Source organism: Embiotoca jacksoni, unplaced genomic scaffold (assembly GCF_022577435.1).
Source record: "Embiotoca jacksoni isolate LCO1_2020_lvr unplaced genomic scaffold, fEmbJac1.0.p SCAF_10, whole genome shotgun sequence".
In the NCBI taxonomy this organism is placed as follows: Eukaryota; Metazoa; Chordata; class Actinopteri; family Embiotocidae; genus Embiotoca; species Embiotoca jacksoni.
Genome location: NW_027185230.1, coordinates 15,979,900 through 15,996,002, shown reverse-complemented (window position 1 = coordinate 15,996,002; position 16,103 = coordinate 15,979,900). Strand labels below are relative to the sequence as shown.

The 16,103-nt window shown below is 41.6% G+C and overlaps 1 protein-coding gene across 4 annotated transcripts in view; it reads right to left on the bottom strand.

Moving 5' to 3' along the window:
- LOC138210523 (mucin-2) overlaps positions 1-16,103 on the bottom strand; it is a 35,410-nt gene that overhangs the window by 1,347 nt on the left and 17,960 nt on the right. The window lies entirely within an intron of this gene.

Here is a 16,103-nt window from a genome sequence, read left to right as displayed (position 1 = left end):
AGGCCAGAAAGCTAAACAATAAGCTACAAATCACTATAAAGGTCCATAACACAGAGGAAGCTGCAGATTCTGCAGCTGTTCCCCTTTCACATTGATTTTATAATGTTATTTGATAAATTATACGAGCAGTAATTATACCTGCTTTGATCATCGTCACATTTTTCAAATTACAGGGGTGTACATTGAGTCTTAAACAACAAAGAGCCAGTGTGAAAAGCATCAAACAATGGAGAGTCCCTTATCTGCCATTTCCTAGAAGACAATAATGAAGCTGTTGACAAAGTGAATCAAGTGAGAAAATGCTGAGTATCACAGAAATGTCGCAGCAGCAGCAGGGATCCCAGAACTGCAGTTGACACACACCAAAGGAAAAGTCAGCAAGGTTCATTGTCAGTCACATGACAGTATAGCTCAGGGGCTTCACTGGCGAAATGAGACGTGAACTCTGATGCACCTCTGCAGAAGCTATAGGTAAAGGTAAGCAATAATAAATGGATGCATCGGCAATAAAGGAATAAGGACAATATTTGCTTACTGAATTACTTCTGTCAGCAGTTACATGTCGGGTAAGCATTCCCCCCGTGAACTGATTCTTTTTCCCTTTTTTTTTTATTCATTTTACTTTGCTGCTATTCTTGCTTATTATGCAGTGGCCTAGTTAGCTGGTGTTTCTCATCACAGCACAGATGCTGGAAATAAAGAGGACTCCCTCGGTTGAAGATATGAGGAGAGAAGTGCTGCAGAGGAAGCAAGAAGAAGAACTCAGCTCAGCAGCAGCAGCAGCCGGGCCTGGAGTTTTCAGGCAAGAACAACGAGGACTCTCACATTCATCTCCATCTGGCTTCATAGCTCCCACTCCCTCACTGGAGTGGATGCCCACTGGTATTCAAATGAGCAAAAAACAAAACAAATGAAACATCAAACTCCAGACAGGAGCACAGTGCAGGCGATAGGTGCGGACAGAGTAAACAGTAAAAGAGTGAGTGGGTACAAAGAGAAGTGGAGAGGATTTCTTCACTCCACAATATTTACAGCAGGTAGGAAAAAAAAAGCCACTTCAACTAAACCTCTCTGTGGCAGCGGGGACTGTTTCACAGCGAGAAACAAACCTCCAAAGCTGTGTAAAATGAGGCACGAGTCAATGGGAAAGTTCGTGATGGAGGCTCTCTGCCATTCTGCTACCCTAAAATGAACAGAATAAACAAAGTAAACCTTTCCTTCATCTTCACAGCCTCCCTTATTTGTGCCACCATACAGCTTAGCTCCCTATAGAGCTCCCCAGTGACTCCCGCCTCCCTTCTGCTGTGTTCCCTCTTTGTTGAAAATGAATAGCCCCGGTCCACAGTTCTGCGTGATCAAGGCACATTGGTGCTGTGGGGAGCTGTCCACCCTCAACCTTAATTATCTGCACGCTGAGCCCACAAACTGTGGCAGGCAGGAAGCTGTGAACCTAACACAGCTCTCCCCGCTGCTCCTCTTCTATCCTCCGCTCACAACTCTGCAGTTTTGGCTTCAGGCTGCGCCCCACCTCATCTCCTGCCTGTGGCCATATTAGGTGTGTTTACATATAATTCTCGCCGTATAGAAGTAGAGTTTCAAAACTATATTACGGTGTTGACCTGAGCTTGAGTGACTTGGCAGCTGCGAGCTCGTTCTAAATCTAGCATCCAGTAAGTAAAGTAGAAAGAAATGTGTTGTGATGGTAGTGTAATAGTAAGTGATATGTGTAAGTGTGATCACACTTAGTCTGAGCAAGTTCAGCGGAAGTGTCAGAGACGATGGCGAGTATGTGACCAGATTTATGGTGGTAATTACTGACATCATCATCATCCAGTTACTGGGATGCACCGAAGCTCATCACAGTCTCTGAACATTAGAACGTTTAGAGAACACATCGACATTTCAATCTCTATTAATGCTGCCATTTCACAAACAGTCGACACAGGAGACATCTTGTGTTGAACATTTAAACCTTCGAAACCTCGCAAACAATCGTTAAAAGCAGAGTATTGTCATGTGTCTTGAGGGGCTTCTTCTCTCTCTCTCTCTCGTCCTCTCTCCTCTCTACTCGTATCTAATTGTCTCGGTGGTTGAAACAATTCTGATGTCAGTTTCAGAACGAGGAAGATCAAAGTGACTCCAAAGTCAACTCGCATCAGCTGGAAAAAGTAGATATTTCTCGCTGTTAAAATGTAAGTATACGATCTATTCCCACTGAGTGACCTTACTTTGCACACATTATTCCATCCTAAGAGATTTACTGTATAAATCTCCTCTATTATAATCATTCAGTTTGGGAGGCAGCGACCTTGCCCAAGAGCACTACCCCAGCGCATCTCTAGAGGGGATTGAATCAGCAGATTTGTAGTTAACCACCTAATGAAATTCAAGGTTGTTCACATTTGAAAAAAATTAACAGTAAATTAAAAATAAAATTAACAGCAGTATTTGAAATATTACGGACAATAACACATTACTTTAAAACTAAAATAATGTAGGCATAGTGGTTGGGCAGGGCCTCATTTCTTTTTCATCCTTCCATCTATAAAACATTCATTCAACTGCACCAGCAGGAGAACATCATTTCTCCTCCATCTCTCCTCCTCTGGTTTGTCGGAGGAGAGACTTTCAGCAGGAATATAGCAGTGGGAAGGCAATCAATTCCAAATATCTTTGCAATTTTCTCTCCTATAGGCTGACTATCCTTTAAAAAGAAAAACAGAACATTTCCGTTTGGCAGGAATTACATGCACAGTCCAGAGATGGACTGTGCATGTAATTCCACACCACACCCAAAAAAACGCAAAATACATACGTAGACACACAATAAAACAGATAAACATGCATGCAACATACACACCTCAACATCTGCACACACGGCAACTTTCCTATTACTGCTCAGGAGAACAGGATGCTCCCTGAGGTATTACACCCCCCTCCTACTATCGTCCTCAAGATGGATCCACCAGCTGCTTGACGAGTTTAAAAAATCCTTTACTTTAAAGTCACTTCTTCATTAACATTTAGACTGCACTGATTTGGGGAGTGGGATACAAACAGATGCGTGCGTTTTAGAAAGAGTGTTGCAGTGTCCAAGGTTGCGTTGTTTAACTTTTGATTCTTTCTACAAGCTGGTAATTTATCCAGCCAGGTGTGATTTGTTTAGCTCATCCATTTCAAGAAACCCAGCAGCAGGATGCAGAATTTTGAATAAAGATCTTCCTCAAATACTGATAGATGCACTGCTTTAATGTTGTCCAAATATCTATGTTTTTTTTTTTTTACAATACTGTGTGTGTGATCTCAGCTGAATCCTGTTATTTAGCTACAGATGTAACCATAGTGTAAGTCTGTTTGTTTCTGTTGAAGCTGGAGATAACATACACTATATAATGCCTTACAATACACTATGGGAAAAGAGGTTCACACTTCAAAGTCATTCAAGGTAGTCAGGTGAAGAGAGCGACAAGTACAAGCTCTCTGTGAGCATCGCTTACAATTACTGGACAGTAAGTGCAGTTGAATTTTGCAGGGCCAGAATTTGGCCGAGCAAACCTGAATGAGACAGAAAAGAGATTAAATTGGTAGTGAGGTGATTACACCACCTCAGCAAAATCAAATCGTTCTAAGAAAGAAACAAGAGCACCGCAAAATGAAAAACCAAGAGTGTGCAGACATGCTGCTCTGAGAAGGTGGACTGTCTTTGGCACAACAAAGCTTTGAGCTAAATGCTAACAGTGGCATACTGACAATGACAATGACTAGATTTTGCATGCAAACATCTTTTTTAGTAGCACCAAACAGAAAGTGCAGCTGAGGCTCACCGAGACACCGTGTCTGTGTCACGTTTTGCCTCGAATAGGCATGAAAAGTATAAGCAAATAAAACCCGAAGGTCATGTGATGGAGGTCAAGTGACAAAGTACAAAGAATGATCAAGTCAGAAAAAAGAAAGTCTGCGGTGGTTGGATGGAACAAATACAAGACTTTCACCAGGACGACACGTGTTTCAGGCCGCAAACAGCAAAGGTGGATTTCTTTTAGGTAAAAACATATCAAAACATAAGACACCATACTTTTCTCTGTGAGGCGAGGCCGACTGTGAAACTGACACACTGTCTGACTGACGGGTTTATTACAAGCTTTGGTGTGATATCAGGTTGGAATATTTGTACAAAATTTCACAGTAATAGTTTTGGGTTTTTTCACACAAAACCACAAATGAAATATTAATTTAATAGTTTTCGAGATATGAATCAAAGCAGTGAACCGACCGGTAGACATTTTCGGCACAAGTAGTCATTTACAGTAAGATTGTCAACAATGTCTGATATTTAAATCAGTATCTCAGGATGACAGGCTTGAAAACTAAATACAAGCTTCAGATAATTAAGTTATGATCATGAGAAATTGTCTTACATCTAAAGATAATGAGATAATTAAGGTGTGATTTCAAGCATGACAGCCACTCTGTCACTTTATTGGCAGCTGACTAAAACATCTTTCGTCTGATGGCTTGAACTGATTGACAGAGAGACCCAATCACAGCGGTCACCACGGAGCAATAAGAGGAGATTTCATATTGGAGAGAAACACAAAATCAGTCATTTTCACACCTTCATTCATCAAACTCAGAAGTCTGGAGGAAATCTCATTAAAACGTCTCAACGTCCAGCTGTGGCAGAATCTCTGTGTATCGCTGCACGAGGGGACTACTTTGAATGGCATGGTGGCGAGATCCAAATCAGGTGAGGTGTTTGGTTGTCATATGCGCAGCAAGTTAGTGAACTCAAGGCGAGAACCAGCTGAAGTGGATCTCTCCAACAGGCAGCAAACATCTCGCTGAGAGGAGACTGTGTGACTGAATGAGACAAGAAAGCCACTGTAAACATAACTAATACCTTGGGGACACATCTTCATATGATTTATGCTGCCCACAGTCAGGTTTGACGATACACTATAATTTATGATAATCATAGGATGCTAAAAGTCTAAAAGCACATCACCAGCAGTCAGTTCACATTACGCCACAACGCCTCTTAGCATAACAGAACAAAATATTTTATTGAAACTATCTTTTTTTCAAGGTCAGTTCATTTGGCTTCATAACAAAGTGCTGAAGTTTTTGGCAGCGATTCAGAATAAACAAAGGGAAACCTGTTATGGATCATTTTAACCTTGTGCAGCCTCAATATCATCGTCTCTCCCAGCATCTCTGCCCTTTCTCTTGTATTATTTTTCCAATTGTGTAATAATGAATGCCTAATATTTACATTTTTATAACAATTAGCCACAATGATTTTACTAATATGACCTTATTAGTGACCTCTGGTACTTTCCACACAGCTTTGTTTTTCAGAAAGCAACACTGAGCTGTTGGAGAGAATAAGCAGGGTGTCACCTTGTTTGTATTTCTCTCCACGCGCATGAATAAATAACACAAAATAGTGTTTTTATTGAAGATACCAGATGAAGAACCTGAGAGGCTTAAGATCAAAGAAGATCCCCTGCATCACAGAGCTTCGTAAATAAAGAGCAAGCGAGGTTAAGATTGATTACTGAGGAAGCATGAGCTCAGGATGAGGAAATGAAAGCAGACATAGGCTCGGAGCTCACGGTCCCGTCAGAGTTCGCCTGTGCAAGCTCAAGACTTGACCCGCTATTGTGGTCTAACTCTCAGTGCTTTGTTTACCCCGTAGAGCTCATTGTACCATGGGAAGATGCTGTACAAAGTGTATATATACGACAAGCTTACATGCAGCCAAAAGCGAGGTTGGCAGTCCTGAGACATCCAGGGTCTGCTCTGTGGGGGAAAAGAAAACGGTTTGCTGTGAATTCACACTCGCTGTTGTTTTACTTTGGGAGGTCAGTGTGCGCACACGTCGCTAACACTTAACCTCCTCTATCAGGAGCTGCTTTGAGCAACCTGATTGTTAAATGTAGCGTAGCAGAGGCAGCGGTAGGTGAGATGTACGGTAGATCGATGACACAACAGGCTGACGGACAAAGTAAGAGGACATAAGAATTCACTCTGAGGAGAAAACAAAATCACGTTATGGCCACTGATCCACTTGGACGTCAGTTCATGTGCGGAGTGCGTTAACAGAGAGGCATCTACATCGACATCCAGCAGACAATATGTGATGTTCTTTTAGCTCCGTCTTTGGTCTCCACCATCTCCTGAGGGAAATGTGCAGCTCTTTAGTTGTTAAATGTCCCCTGATGTTCACCAGCTAGTCGCTAACTGTGTCTGTGTGCTGTTCGGTGAGAGCAGATTTTAGAGCTTTGTCAATAGAAACAGCTGCCTGATGTGTCTGGAAACAACACTGATGACAGCAAAGAGACCAAAACAATAACGATGCAAGCCAGAACACAAAAATGTGAGTGTGAAACATGCAGAAAAAACCTCTATGGAGCTGAGGGCAACTGCAGAGTCTCACTAGATCTGACTGTTATCAGACCGAAGAGGCAGTTATTGATACACATTCTTCCACATACACCGGCCGGACCCACATACTACTGCACATAGTAGTCGGCTAGAAGTTCACAGTAACTGCGACCTCGAATGGAGGAAGTCAGGTGACGTAATATAAAGAGTGATAAAGTCCATGAAGGTTACATATGTTGCTGCTACTGGTGTATGTGTTGTTGGTTACGTAGCCCCCTACTCGCCCATACATTCGGGATAGATGTGATGACGACCACCTATTCAATCGTCTGTTGGGGTGGGGCGCCGGGTGACGGTTCATCACTGCAAGTGACCTTTTCATATTACGCAACGTAAAAATGATTGATTATCGCAGCCTTAAAGTTATTGGTCTCCAAACGCTTGATGAAGCACAAAACCTTTAATTGCATCGCAGACTTGACAGAGGAAAGAGGAGGGTTTAATGGTAAATCTTTCACATGCCTGCAGTTTGCCTCTACAGCGCTGTTTCTGGACTGCTGAGCAGGAAAATTTGAACTACGATGGTTAACCGTCCCTGTTACTGTGGACCACGAACTGCTGAACACGTCATTTCAATTCAGCTGATCTGTAATTCTGAGTGTAAAACACAGCTTCAGCGTGAAGAGTAGTTAAACACAAACAGTGTAGATTTGTGTTGAGCTGAGTGCTGGTATCGAGAAAACTGGATCCAAACTTACTGTTCGGCCTCCCGGGGCTGTTTCGGGCCAAATTTAGTGCAGCATATGTGGTGAGGTGTGCTTACACAGTCTGTCCCAACATTCGAGCCAGGATTTCTCCTCACCACTCGCCCACAATCGATATTTATCCAGCAATTGTACACACAAAAGTACCGCAGAGTTTTCCTGTCACTGCAGAAGTCTGTTCACTATTCACCCGGATACTACCACAAAGCAGCTGTACAGTAAGTCAGGTAAGGTGAATTAAAAGGCAAAAGGTGATGGCTGGTTGCACACATCGCCTGTTTGTCCTCAGCACCACTGAGGTATTGAGTGAAAGCTGCTGGAGCAGAAGGCTCTGATGGATGAGTGGCTGTCGGGGGGATCGGAGGGAGGGAGGTGTGACGGCACGGTGGCAGTTTGCCACCTGAAAAAAAAGAGAATAAACAACCAGCAGTTAGAATCAATCCATCTCTATCTCTGTCACACCCATTCATAAACACACTAACGCGCGGAGGCTTTCTTCATAGCTTGCTCTGTGTGACGAGGTGTATTCTTGTTTCACCTCACCAGTGTTTGGAGGCGGGACGGATAAAAAAGAGCCTGGAGGGGTAATGAAGATTTAGGGCTGAGGTGAGCTGGACGATATGTGCACAGATGCAGAAAATATGGATATCTCGATTGTTCATCTTTTTATTTGATTCTTTTATCTAAATGGATTTTCCACGGACAACTGAAGAATTCAACCACAAACGACAGTATTTAACTCAGGTTTGTTTTGTTTAGATTAGTTTTGTTATCTCTATAAAAAAAAAAAAAAAGCCAGTTTTGTGCCTGGAGCTCTTATTTAATCCACTTGTGTTTACGTGGTATAAAATACATTCACAGATTACTAACAATGAGATGATAATGTAATAAGAAAATGGAGAGTATAAGTAAAACAATCCTCAAAATCTATGAATTTTGAGGATTGTTTTCATCTCACACTTGCATGTAAATATGACAAAATAAAGATGCAAATACACGAAGCAAACTCCTTTTACTGAGGAAGACTGGGACGTGTGTTTGAAAGCCTTGGGATAAAAAGCTATTAAGCAAACAAATTTTTGTCAAACCAGAGTAATAGAACATAAATGTATTCATTTTTCTCGTATATAAATGTTTATTGGGCGATCGAACAGAGTCTGAAATGACTTTCACTCACAGCTTTCTAATGTTGGAATTTAAGGGGTCCTTCAGACTTTCTGGAACTTTCTGAAACAGTATGAGCTTCTCTCTAAAGGCACCTTTAGACTGGAACGACAACTTTGTGTGAGTCTCCCATATGTCACACTGTGCAGGGTGGGTCAAAACTAAATTCTGGTTTGCCGTCTGTGTCCAACCATGATATCAATTTGAGTCATGTCACACTGTGCAATGACTGTCTGGTGAATTGCAGTGAAAGGATGTATATAAAAACACAGCCCATGTCATCCATCTGTGCCGCTCTTATGGTTTGAAAATGCAGCAAAATAAATATGGACACGCTTTGGCCACAGTGCCGACTCTTCCATCTATCAAAAAACCAGAAGTGTGGAGAAAGAGGTTGTCCAGAAGTGTGGACCATGTGTGTTTTTCTTCTAAAACGTTTTTCAAAACTGGAGACTGCCCTCTCTTAAACAGTTTATTCTTACTAAAGAGTTACATTTCATTAAGCAATGGTAATTATGTAAAGGACGAAGTGAATTGACGTAGTTTTAGAGACACATTGTCTGCATGAGGAGGAGCTCGGGGCGGATGGATGTGTCAACAAATTTTGGACTTAATCAAGGGAGACTTGTTTGCGGTTTTAAATCTAAAGTTAATGCTTTAACCATGATTGTTATAAAAGATTAACAGCATGTTAATCATTGTAAACTATTGATAGCAACCTTTAAGGTCATTCAGGTTGGAGGACTTGTTGCAAAACTGGCACTCACAAAATTAGCTGGCGTAGTCGGCGTAGTCAATTCATGTCCAATTGTGATTGGTTAGTTATCGATGTGGTTTGTAGCAGTGGCCACACTGTAAGAATTTCATCCTAAATTTCTCATAATGTCTTTCGTCCTTGTCTAAGACCGTCACAGTGGGGCTGACTGAGATCGACCAAAGACTTTTCTCTCACGACTGCCAGCTTTTGTCTCCGAATTGCTGAACCAGAAAGGCGCTTTAAAGCTTTTTTATCAACCTTGAAACCATTCTGTCATTTATCGTGAGACTGAAACTGCAACATAATAATCAGGTCTACAACCAGCTTTCTTATTTTTGAGTGTGGACGATATAAACATGGTTTCCTGCAGAGAAGTTTGGACAACACAGTGTAGTTTAGTTCATTTTGAGTCTTTTAGTCCGGAGTTCATGTTGGTGGCCAAACATCAGCCAAAAGTTTCTTACAACATGGCAATCTAAAAGAATGCTTATAACAAAGTATTAATAATTGATTTAATATCTTTTAATAAAGCAGATAGTCCCCCCCCCGCCCACACATACAGACGTTATAAAGTGGTACTGATGAATACTATTTGATTATAGTAAGTGGAAAAAAAATACGTTCAGCATTTATGTTCTCATCTATTGATCCTCTCTGATAATGACAGATGCACGGTGCCAAAGCAAGGAGACGATTGAAAGTGGGTGCTAGTGGATGAGCTTCAGGGATCTAATTTAGCTGTGGGTGTGATTCTAGCGTGATTAGTATTTATCTGACACATCATCCACATTAGGCTGCGCTTCCCTGTTCCACATGCCACTCTTGATCTTGCTCTCTCCTCCGTGTTTCAAAGGCATGGCACAACGGTGATGGGCACCATCTGGCACTCACTGTTGGCACGACTTCGGCTCTGTGATTATTGCCAAACAGCATGAACAAGGGTTCTCGCACTCCCCCTTTTCTTGGTGCGTCTCGCACTCCCTCTCCCTCTGTTTCACACCCAGCCCCTATATCTGTCACTTCCTCACAAAAACAAACTTACAAGTGGATGGATACACATTTGTGAGAACATATATCAGTTTTACAGCGAGGCATCTCCGGTGAATGTTCTGAGACAAAAGTGTTTTTAGATGTATGTACTGCTAACATTTTGCATTCGAGTGTGCCTCACCGTACAGCTGTTAATGGAGAGAATATGGAACAAATAATAATCTTCATTTCTGTTTTCTTGTGTTCTTGCAGGGAAAATCTGGTGCTCCTGCTGGCTGAACATTTCTTCTGTGTAGTTTCATATGAATGAGAGTGATGCCTAGAGTGTGTTTTCTCCATCTCCCCTGTGAGACGCCTGTTGCTCCACGGCTCAGCCCTGAAGTAAAGATGGATTACTGCAGAGGAACTGCCTGCCCTGCCCTTTACACATTTCACACACACCACTTCTCCATTATCAGCCTCATCCATGGGGGAAGTGGTGCGCACGCACACACACACATGCACACGCACGCACGCACACACACACACACACACACACACACACACACACACACACACACACACACACACACACACACCTCTACATCCACTCAGGTCTGAGAGCTCTGACAGTGTTGTTAGCAAAAGGTCAGAGTCAAGAATCTGACAAATCTTCAAACCCTTGACAGCCAGTTAAACTGATAATACAACAGCTATTATTTTTTTTTCTTGTTGTCTTTACATCAGATTCTATTTATCATTGTTTTTCACTCAATTTTGTCATTGAAGACGCACAGAAAGGAGGAAATCTGTTCACGTTCAGATCAATTTCCGGTGACACGTTGACAACTTGGCGATTTAGAATATCAGAAAAAAACAAATCTAGTCTCTGCAGAGAGAAGATTATGTCTGGATGTTGACTGACTTGAGGGACTTAACCTCAGGATTCGATGTGTACTATTGACTGGTAACTGGGTTATTTTTTATTATTTGAGATCAGTGTCTGTTTTCTTTCTTTTATGCATATATATGCCACAATATTTAGACATGTTATTACATCAAGCCTAATTTACTATCTATGACTGTCATTTAGTGTATTTCCATTCTTTTTTTTTGTATTTGTTCATGTGAGTCCACCTGATTAATGGGCAATAATAATGATCTGTTAGCTCCGTTTTTGGTTTCTATAAACTCCAGATGGAAATATTTGTCTCTTACGGATTTTGGCCCAGACCTTGGGACTTTTCAGTTTGGTCCGAGCCAAATTAGTAGGTGTGAAAGATGCCAGGGACTCTGGTCTGGACCAAAGTACCAAAGTATGGTCCTGCCAAGAGAGGCAGTCTCAGTCCAGATAAAACTGAGCCATGGTTTGGTTGTGAAAACACTTGGATGCTTTGAACTTTCTGACCAATGCAGGAAGTTGAGGCAGGCTATCGTCACCCGTTAAACAGAAGAAGAAGAAGAAGAAAAGGAACTGGAAGACAAGTAAAAGTGAGCCAACGTAACACATGGGGAGACGATGAAGTACTTAACTGTAATTTGGTCCGACGAAGCAAAACAGTAAGGTTGTAGGCCAGAAAACCAAAAACACCAAGCTGAAACTTGCTTTGAAGCTCTGTGAGGGCGACGGTAATAAAGCAGTACATTTGGATGAGACATCTCATCAATGATGAGACAGGTCATCATTGTAAATGAGAATTGGTTCTCAATTGATATTACCTGGTTAAATAAAGGTCAAATAAAATCTCTGTAGGTTCAACACGAGCAGTGACCCGCTTCACTTTGTTTTCACATTGTTGTTTGAAACATCGTTGGTGTAAAAATATTGAATATACATGTTTTTAGGTTTTGGAAAGATCATAGTTACAGTTAATAGCTATGATTTTAAGTGGAACAGTCTCATGCATGAAAATCAAACTCGTTAAGTGTCCATCCAGCACCGCCACATCCACAACAACTTCTGAACAAACATTGGACTTTAACACTAGATACATAATTAAGTGCAGAATAGTCCGGTACAGATGTAAATCACACCAATACGGAGCTAAAAATTTTAATTTTTTTAAGTTTCTTTTAAAAATTTGTACGATGTCTCTCTCTCTCTTTTACTCCGACACACTCGCAGGTTCTTCTGTCACTGTTATATACGGTTATATATGTTTAATATTTCTGTTTGCTTTGCTTCATTGCCTCTTCAAATACAGATGCACTCTTCCTCTCAACCTGCATATCTTCCTGAGAATTCATTTTATATTCTATTCAGTCAGGTCTTTTCTCTCCATGTTATGATAATGGCAGAGAATTGTCAATGTTTAATGAAAGGCTGGAGGCTAGATACAGGTTCAGAAATATCCTTGTGACTGTGAACATGAGAAGTTCATCTATAATTTGCTCACACATCACTGTTTTAGAGCAGCTCGGCTAAATGTGTGCACGCTGAGGCACAGATTTATTTTGGAAAAGTTTCTGCTCATTTACATACTATATATATAGTGCAGATGTTGGTTTCCCGGAGTAAACTGTGCACAGAGACACGTCGGGTTCTGGTTCATTTGACTGTGGAAGAAAAGGCAAAGCTGTAAGTAGCTGCCGAGGCAATCTTTCCTACTCACCTCCTCTCTGTTGCTCCTCTTTCCTCCTGCTCCTAGACCCAATCCAGAGCTGCCAGTTTGCACCACTTCTCCTCATCCCCATTTAGGTGTGAAATGTATTTATATTCAAAGCAGAGAAAAACGGAGAAGTGGGGGGAGAGCGGAGGAAGTGACACAAGCAATCTACTGGAAAAGGCGCCTCTTTCTGATGTCTGTAAAATAGCATATTCGTCTGGATGAAACCCGGACAATGAGAAGCTGTCAGTAGCTATGGGCCAGTGTTAGGACTGTGTGGAGAGTATTTGAATTGGACTGCTACGCCCTTCTGGGCCACATGAGAAAGTGATTCAAAGCCGGTGAAAGTGAAACGTGAGCCCGAGCTGAGAAGCAGCACCCTGGAGATGGGGAAGGAGACAGAAGCACATTATAGAGGGCAGGAGTAGCATGAATGAGGGCTCCATGCACCACAGCCCACAGCTCTTAACATTGACTTGAGTGACAGCGAAGACACTACATGTTATTCTTACTAGATTCTCCACTTTAGAGTTGTCTGTTCCCCATCTACATATTCCCTTGTTTAGCCCTTCACAGATGCACAAAAAACCACATGCTGTTTGGAAATTTTTACCACAATCAATTATGTCTCTCAATCAATTAATTCTGTCTGAAACTCAAATTGCATTACACTGCATGTTTAGTCATGCAAGACACGAAGCACTGCTCCATCATGGGGATCTATTGGGCCAATGTGTCTGGCAGGCATCCTTCACCCACACCGAGCCAACGAGGAGATGTCTCCAGGTCTCCTTTAACACTATTATTACTTTTTAAAATCGTTTAAAGCCTCTGTGATTAATTTTTAATGGGGATGAATATTTCACTGCACATTAGAGTCAGGGTATTGTAACAAAAAAAAAAAAGGTGGGGTGTGGGGAGAGCCTCCGAAGCAAAGGTATGAGGGATACGTGGTGAGAGAAAAAAAAGTTGGAGATATTGAGCTGCAGGAAGAGTCACCCCAATTTCATTCTCCCTGCTCAGTCTCCGGAGTCTCTTATGCTCCACCAACTCTCTCTGTGGTCTATCTCAATCGAAGTACAGCGTGCGAGTATCCGGTTCTGTCATGCAATGTTGTGTCACTGGAGATGTGCGTCAGAACGCGCTGATTCATTATTAATGTGTGGTGAGAATGGGGAGTGATGAGTTGTTACTGTGGGCGCTGTCACAAAATGTTCGTCTCAAGTCCTCCACTGATGGATCAGTCTACAGCCTTCATCCTGCGAGTCTTGGAGACTCACAAGAGGAATCCTCCGCCCTCCCACCACCACCACTGCGCCTGGCATGCATATGCGTGTCCCCGGTGTGAAGAAACATTCATTGACAAATGTTTAATGGTGCTGTATTTACATATTGAGTCCCGTCTTGTAATACCACTTTACACCTCAAGAGGCGTCAGTGAGTCACTGTAGCATCCAGTCTGCTCCATTGATTGTATCTAAAAGTGAACGTAGCTTTCGGGTCTGAAAACTGAGGCCAATGCGGAAGTGCCTTAAACTGCGATACCACCGAGGGCCACTAGGGGGGTTGGCTCCGAAAAGGTTCTGCATCCATAGACTCCCATTCAACTTCTCCCTTGAAATACAAAGTCAAAATTTTTTATCCACATGTCATTATGGTGTTATTGACCACGGTCACAGCTTTTTATTCATTTTCTGATTAGATATTAGGTCTCAAGAAGCAGGATGTTTGGGGGGGGGGGGGGTGTCTGTTTGATTGACTATCATTTCTTTTCTTTGGTGGGGATAATCATCGTTTGCCAAGAGCTTCAGCCATCTTTGTGTTTATTGTTCAATGAGAGGATGAATTTTACTTCGTCGTTGTTGGACTGAGAGCAGACTGGACACTACAGTTACTCACTAACACCTCTTGAGGTACAAAGTGGTATTACGAGACAGTATGGGATGGGGATAGCTGGTTAGCATGCTAACTTGGTTAGATCTCTCCGCAACACAACACACTGATGTCTCTGACTTCATGTCAAAACAGTTTTTTCTTCACATTTTGTGGATAGCTTTACAATTGAACGTTTAAAACTAAAACATGTGCATAGAGCACCTATAAACAGTCAAACCAGACTGTAAATGAGAGAAATAGGGACAAAACAATGTGCTTGTGAAATGAGGCCACAGAGCAGATATGAAACAAGCAAGAGTGGCATCTCCACAGATAACCGTCAGCGAGCAGGAAAGACAGACAGACCAAGAATGCTACCTCAGCAGTCCTTTTTCTCAATTATCTGCTGTTCAGTGAAGGCGATGACGGATTGTGTTTGAAGGGAAAAAAAAAAACTCTTAGTGGACTTATAGTTTAGCTGAAAACGTACGGTTCAGAGAGTCATTAATCCATCTCAGAGTAGAGGCCCATCGAGCTCCTCCAGCGAAATGCGTGATCGAGCAATAGACAGAGCAGTTGCAGAGATAAAGCAGCAGAGTACAGATCTGATTAGGCTGCTGTCTCCGCACACTCCACGGGGATTAAGCACAACAGTTCCTTGTTAGACCTCCCGACTTTGTTACATACGGCACATTCGCCATTAGCAAAAAGAGTAACGGGGAAACATCACAACTACACTCACCAATTAACACAACGGCCACACAATCTGATTCACGTATTTATATGCACATAATGTGCCACTGGTGCTGGATAAATAACATCAGATACATCATGCATTATTCTTCCTGTATGAGAGCTTAAAAAAGCAGAGCAAATGAAACGCTTACGTATGAGTCTTGGTTGGGTACAAAATGTTACATTCTCTAGCCATTACTATCTAAATTTGCATGCTTAAAGTGTCATTAGCATTTTTATATAAGCTTTGCCCTGAAAGATGTCCTGAGTAACTGGAGAACAAAGCTCTGTGTGCAAACACACAAAGACAGGCTTACTTATATATGTATCATAATAGCTTTGTACTCAACATATCAATATTGTTGTTAGCCTTTTATTTTTCTACTTCTTTTAAAGAAATGTCCGCTATTTCCGGCTATTTACCTTCTTTGAAGCAAATATGATGTATTTTCCTTTGATATTTTTCTTTTAGGTTTTTTCAATTAAAGACAATCTCCATTTATGATATTATCTTATACAAATAAATGAGGGCTTATTGTAGTTCTTATAATGCTCAAATACATTCAAACTAAGTCTGACATGTTCCTAAAATGTCTGTTTGGTATATTGTGCCTTTGTTTTTACAATTTATTTTTGATATTATTTGCTGTGCTTAAAAACTTCAGGTTCTCCATTACAATTAATTCCTCGAGTTATTTGTTGTTGCCATTTTGGGGAAGCACAGTAAATTGTAAACACAACACTGACTTCAGATAACAGATTTATCTGTTTGCTCTCCATCAACCTCTAAATAAAAAGTTAGGCGTCTCTTTGGCTCTTTATGTCTTCACTAAATTCACCAGCTAA